Below are 6,645 nucleotides of genomic sequence, written 5' to 3' on the forward strand. Positions count from 1 at the left end.
CCTCCCCGCCGCGGAGGAGGAGCCTGCCGTGAGAACCCTTTGCCTTAGGAGGAGCAGTGCCAGCAGGTCAGGGAGGTGATCCTGTGCCTCTGTTTAGGCCAGGTGAGGCACATCTGGGGTGCTGAGTCCAGGTCTCCTCAGGACAAGAGAGATGTGGAACTCCTGGAACGGGTCCAGTGGAGGCTACGAAGATGAAAGGACTGGAGCATCTCTCTGATGAGGAAAGGCTGAGGGAGCTGGGGCTGTTCAGCCTCGAGAGGAGACAACTGAGAGAGCACCTCATTAGTGTGTATAAATGTCTGAAGAAGGGTGCCAAGAGGATGGATCCAGGCTCTTCAGCCGGACAAGAGGCAACGGGCAGGAACTGATGCCCAGAAAGTTCCACCTGAACATGAAGAACTTCTTCACTGTGCAGTGACCGAGCACTAAACAGATTGTCTAGAGAGGGTATGGAGTCTCCTTCACTGGAGATATTCCAGAACTATCTGGACACAATCCTGTTCTCTGGGCTCTGGGATGGCCCTGCTGGAGCAGGTTTGTTGGACCTGGTGACCCACTGTGGTCCCTTCCAGCCTGACCGTTCTGTGATTGTGAACTGCTGCTCCTGGCCTCTGGCAGGGCCCCAGTTCACCCCTGTCCTGCCAGAGAGGGAAAAGCTGCTCCCTTGTGCCTGCTATCCCCATCTGTCACCCCGGCAGCCTCTTCCTCTCCAGGTGTTTCAGAGTGGTGACCCAACCCCTCTGCACTGCCCAGCACCATCAGTGGGATCCCCAGGCAGGCAGCCCCTGGCCTGGGGAGGTGTGCACACGTGCCTCCCTGCAGCACTGTCAGACATACATGAAGGTATTTCTGGTGCCAGACGTTCACAGATCATACAGCAGATCATCTGAAAGCCGAGGGAAACATTCAGCAGGGCTTCATTAAAGAAGAAAGAATGTATTTTAGTTGTCTCCTGGTTTCCTGATCCTGCAGTGTTTCAGAAACAATGTATCAAAGCTCAGTTTATTTAAATAAATGCACCCTTCCTGCTGCAGCTGTATTTCTTCATCATGGCCACCTCACCAGTGCAAAAAACCCTGCCCTATTTACTTCATCCAAGACTGAATAGCTGCTAAAGTTACCTCATGCAGGTTTAAGTTTATCTGTGTAAGTCTGTCCCTTGTAGAGCACCACGTGCCTGACGCTGAAGTGTCCAATTTTTTTCTGTTTTCCCTCTCATCTTGCACTGCCTGTGGTGGGAATACCAATAAAAGAAACTCTTTGACTCCCAGTGTGATGTTACTTAGGCCCCACGTGTTAAACACTTAGACACATGCTCAGCTTTGCTCCATGATCCCAGGGCATCTTTCCTTCACCTTCTCCCAGTCAGTAAAGGAACCCTTCACCCTTATTTTCACATTTGCAAGGGTCTCAGAGTTGCACCCAGATCATTGCAAGCGCAGGCGGGTGCAGTAAAATCTGCTGCTTTAAAGCTCGTTGGTGGCACATGTTGATTCTATCTTTCTTGCTGAGATTTTTAAGTAGTGAATCAGAGGTTAAAAAAAAACATTTCCCCAAATGCTACAAATGTCCTAATTGGAAAGCTAATGCACTGCTCTTGATTATCACCAATCTTACCTTCTGAGGAGATGATTTGCATGAACCATGTGGCTGCACTTTTGCACCAGCACCAGAGGGAACCCAGGCACTGTCTATTCTGACTGGTGCACAGACACACACACAAGAAAAAACATGTCTTTTTACAGCAGAAAAGGTCAGACCCATCACAGTGGATTTGTATACATGGTTAGCCATCCCAAATTATCACAACTATTTATCATCATGTGAAATTCTCTTTTTTTTTTTAATTGCTGTCACCTTGGCCCTTTTTAAATTCCTTAAAGATCTTAACCTTGCTTAATTATCTTACTATTCTCAGTTACAAGCAGCTTGCAAAAAGCATGAGCCAAAGAGCCACAGAAAACCCTGATATTTTTCATACTTATAGCAGAAACTGCATCTCCCATTCAAATAAATGTTTCCTGTAATCCATTCCCCTGGCGTCACTGAAACCTGCTGGCTGCCACACTTGGCACAGCTGCTGTCTCTGCTATGCCAGTGTGGGTCACCAGCAGCTACAATTGCCAGAAGCCATCAAATAAGTAGGAATACAGGGAGAGAGAGCAGCAGGAGCTCGTGCTGCTGGTTGCACAACAGCCTGCTGGTGCAGGGGGCCAGAGGTCAGGAAGAGATTAAAAGGAGATCTACATGGTTAAAAAAACAGGACACACACACACATTTTAAAATAATGTGTAATCTAGAACCTCACAGAAAAACAAACAGAAATCACACTTTTCCAGTTGCTTTCCAAAAGGAAACACAAATTAAGGATTTCATCCAGGAAATTGTTGTGGTGGGTAGAAAGTGTGGCAGCGGTTTGGGTTTTTAAGCCCTTGGCAATGTTCATACCAGAGGAAATAGAAAAGGACGAGTTCTTGTCTGCAAAGGCAAACAGAAGTAAAGATGTATGAGTTGGCAGATGCTTTCATGTGTTTGTGATGGTGCTTCTCTCAGAAGAGATAATCTAATTTCCCAGTTGACAGTTAAATTTTACTTTCACAAGTGGTACTCTTAACTCCTCAAGACCACACAAAGCAAAACACTTTGAAGTCAGTGGATGTCAGCATCATCTTTCCTTCACTGAATAGGTGATGCTGGCTGAGCAGAGGTCTGGATGCCAACTATTGCATCCCTTAGCTGATTAAAATATTTATTTTCTTTCCAGTAAATTGCATAAAAAAGTATCTTTTATGATTCATAATTGCACAGATGGAAAAGACTAATCTGTTTGGCCACGGAGTGATCGCTTTGTCTTAGGGGAACAGAAAATTCATAACTTATTTACGTAATAATGGGTTGTTAAATAGTATTTGACTATCTAAAAATCTATATTTACTTAGACTTTATTCCCCACAAGTAGCAGGATTCTCAGGACTGATATAATCATGGCTTTTGTTGCCTTTATTAGTTTTACATGCTTTGTTTTCCCAACAGAGCAGCTGGAATATTGAATATGCAATTCACATCAGCACTGGGTGCAATCCAAATATAACCTGCCATCAAGCTTTGGCAGACAAAATATATATATATATCTAAAAGAGCCAAAAAAAAGAGAGGCTTTGAAGGCTGTGCCTGTATGTTTGGGAGTAGATGGGCACTTGGAGGGGCTGGAAGCTGTTGAGCTGAGTTAGCACATTATGTCCTTCTTGTTGAGGAGAAATTTTAGTGCTGGCCCAGTGCCACACTAGTATGACCACAGAATTTCCACACTGGTACTTTCATTGCATCTATCTTGCCAGAAAGCCAGTGAGAATCACCAGCTGGTAGCTTTAGGAAAAGACACCAGCAGACAAAACCACTGGGCCAGCACAGGCTTTTATTCAGGCAGAGCAGGGCAATACCTGAGTACTAAAGGGAACTTATGAAGAAAACACCCTATAACATGTGGAACTCTATAAAGATACCTACATAAAGATAGATATTGGTTAGCCTGGAGGAGACAAATAGAAATAACAGCATTTATTTGAAACCTGTGAGTTGTCTATTGGACTCTGCCTGCTCTGGCTCTTCCCAAGGCTTTCCAGAGGGCTGGAGAGTGGGATGGTTAAATCACCTCATACTATCTAAAGAAGTATCTGTTTAAAAAGTGGCTATAGCAGCAGTGGTGTTTTCTGGGGCGGGATCTGCTGAAGGGAGTCCTGGGCAGAGCTGCTGCACAGGACCTGTTGGTCCTGGGGTCAGAGGCTCCCATAGCAGGGATGGAGGTTCCCTGGACCAGCTCTCACACCTTCAGCCACCTGCTCACAGACAAATGAACAAGACTGTTCTGAGAATGCAGAATTAAAAAAAAAATCCAGACAACAAAAACATGTAGACCATCGTTCATTACAAAATACAAATCTATTTTGAGGAACTTATCTCGAGGAATTAATTCTGCTTCCTGCAGGAAATGGGATCGTTTCTCTTGTTATTTTGCCCTTATTTCTACTCTTAAATTTCCTGGAGATCTGGGTGGAGGTGCAAGATATGGCTACAGAAACAATTGCTGAGGAGTAAACAGAGTGAATCCGGCAGGTAGGCTGCCAGCAGATTTCCTTTTTCCTTGCTTGCAGACTTGATCACTGAAGGGTAGTTATATGAGAAGGGAGCACTGAGGCATACTATAGTAGAAATCAAATACCAGAACCATGGTAAAATAGAAAGCAGACCAGAACAGAGAGCTTACACTAAAGCAATTGCCTTGCAAGTCATGAATAAGAAGAGGAAGTATGAAGGTATTTGAGCTGACAGGAATGAGGAGACAGCAAATTAGTCCCATCTACCTCAATCATTTAATTATTGTCTATTGAATTAATTCTGAATTACCAGGTTAGGACTTCAGGGGGTATAGACAAAAAGATTGGGCTGCTTGAGCTTTATGTCATTACAAGCTCTGCCTGAATGAAGAAGCTTAGGCTTGGGGTTTTATTTAATGAAAAAAAAACCCAACCAAAAACACTTCCAGAGAAAAATAGAGAAAATTGTAATATTGATGCTGCTTTAGTCTTATACTGACCATAGGATTTTTTCTTTAATCTCATGAATGCCAACGCTTTCTTGGTATCACTAGTAATGTTGACTGGCATCAAAGTCTTGAGAAAAGACAGCAGCAACAACTTCCTAAATGGAACCAAAGTGACCTCTGTATATCCCTACTGCACTTCAGTGGAAAGGGAGACCCCTTAGGTAAAAGGAAAATCCTGACAACTTTCCCAGATGTCTGAAGAATGGAATGCAGTCTGTACTTCAAACTGAGCAGTGAGGTCAGAGAAATGGGAGGCAGGATATAAATACAGCAGAACACTTTCCCTAGGACAATCTGCAGGAGGGAAATGAAAGATCATATTTAGCCAAGAGACAAAAAAAGCATTATCTGTATTTCAAGAATGGATTTCACACAAACTTAGCTTTTTGAATCATCCTGCCTTCAGGCTATACAATGTTAATTGTACTTGGAGTAGGCAGTTGTAAACTGAGTGGCTAGAAAGGTCATTTGCTTGTTTTTCTGGCTTAGTTATGAGCACAGAAAGAGGTTATCTTTACTTGGTATACACACAGAGTAAGCAGATTTCATTTTGCCAGTAAAGAGCTTAAAAAGGCCTGTGCGGAGAGAAGTTTCCATTTTGCAAAGGATTTTGACATTTCAGAATCTTGCTTAATTCCGAGTTGGATGGAAAAAAAAAAGTATGTGGAAGTTAGTGACAGTAAATTCCACTTTGTCCACCGTTTGTTCCCATAACCTAAGAAAATATGTTGAATTCTTTGAGTGTGTCTGATAGTATATATTGCAGAATAATAAAAAGACCTGAAATGTATATTCCCAAGCAAGAACTCCCCTTAGGATATGATTTCAATTCCCTAATCCCACATTTTTCCTCCAAAAGGCTGTTGAAAACAATCTGGTTTACATTTAAATTTCAGGAGGAACAGAACTGATTTCATTAAGTTTTTCCTGACAGCTCCTGTTTACACTTTGCTAGTGTCTGTTACCAGCCATGAATTACATTTTTATAAGGAGAAAGATGTAAATTACTGTCTTCTAAGAGATAAAAAAAATATTTCCTTGCAGATCTCTGTTCTTTAAAGTCTTGTCAAAAGACGTAATCCTGCCCAGATCTGCCCTACCAAAAGCAGTGAAGGATCACTTGCATCTCAATCGAGCCCAGAGCAAAACTCAAACTGACTTGAGTGCCAAGGACTGGCCCTCCCAGAGTAACCAACTCTGTCAGGAATGATTGAGTAATGTGTGAAGTGAGGAAACCAACCTGTGAGTCAGGCAAATTATCTCCACTCATCCTGTTAATTTTGATGGCAGAAGATGAAAAGGCCACACTGCTGGCAGGGTGGAGAAAAGCTGCCTCACAGAGGCAGTGGCCCTGGAAGAAGGATGTATGGTAGAACAGAGGCAGAGAGCAGCGAGCTCCTGGAGGGCACGAATTCCAAAGTGCACTGAGTGGGAATTAAGCAGGATGCTTCCTTTACCATCTCAGAGGCTGTGTGTGCACCCTGCTGTATTTTAATCACCCCTTTGAAGCAAGACACTGATTGACACGTAGAGGTCAACAAACAGTCCTGTCGTTTCTAATGTTCATTGTGCGATGTGTGTTCTCAGAACTTGGTCAGTGCTGGAAGGAAGCCTTCAGGTTGTTTCACAGGTGTGGCACAGCAACATTTTCCCTGCAAAACCCCTGCACTGCTGAAAGTCTCCCCCTCCCAACAGAGGGTAAAGTCCAAGGACAAACAGGAGCATAACTGGCCTTAAAAATGCTTTTTGGCCATTTCTCTCTGCAGAGGAGCTCTCTGGTTAAAATCAAAGTGAGGACCTGCAAGGCAGGATAAAAGGACATCTGGGGCTGTCCTCTTCCACAGGAGGCACCTTCTGCGGTCATGTTTCCAGCAGCCTTCTCCATCCCTGTGTCATTGTCTTTCTCTGTTTTTAAGCACCTCTGGCAGCAGTGGCTTTGGGTTTCAGGGGAGCTCTGGCTCCCTATGAGGCTTCTGTCAGGCTCAAACCAGGAGCTTTCCCAGGGCCACTCACAGCTGTAGCAGCTTCTGCTGTGCCTGCCA

Source organism: Corvus brachyrhynchos, unplaced genomic scaffold, assembly GCF_000691975.1.
Source record: "Corvus brachyrhynchos isolate BGI_N302 unplaced genomic scaffold, ASM69197v1 scaffold32, whole genome shotgun sequence".
NCBI lineage: Eukaryota > Metazoa > Chordata > Aves > Passeriformes > Corvidae > Corvus > Corvus brachyrhynchos.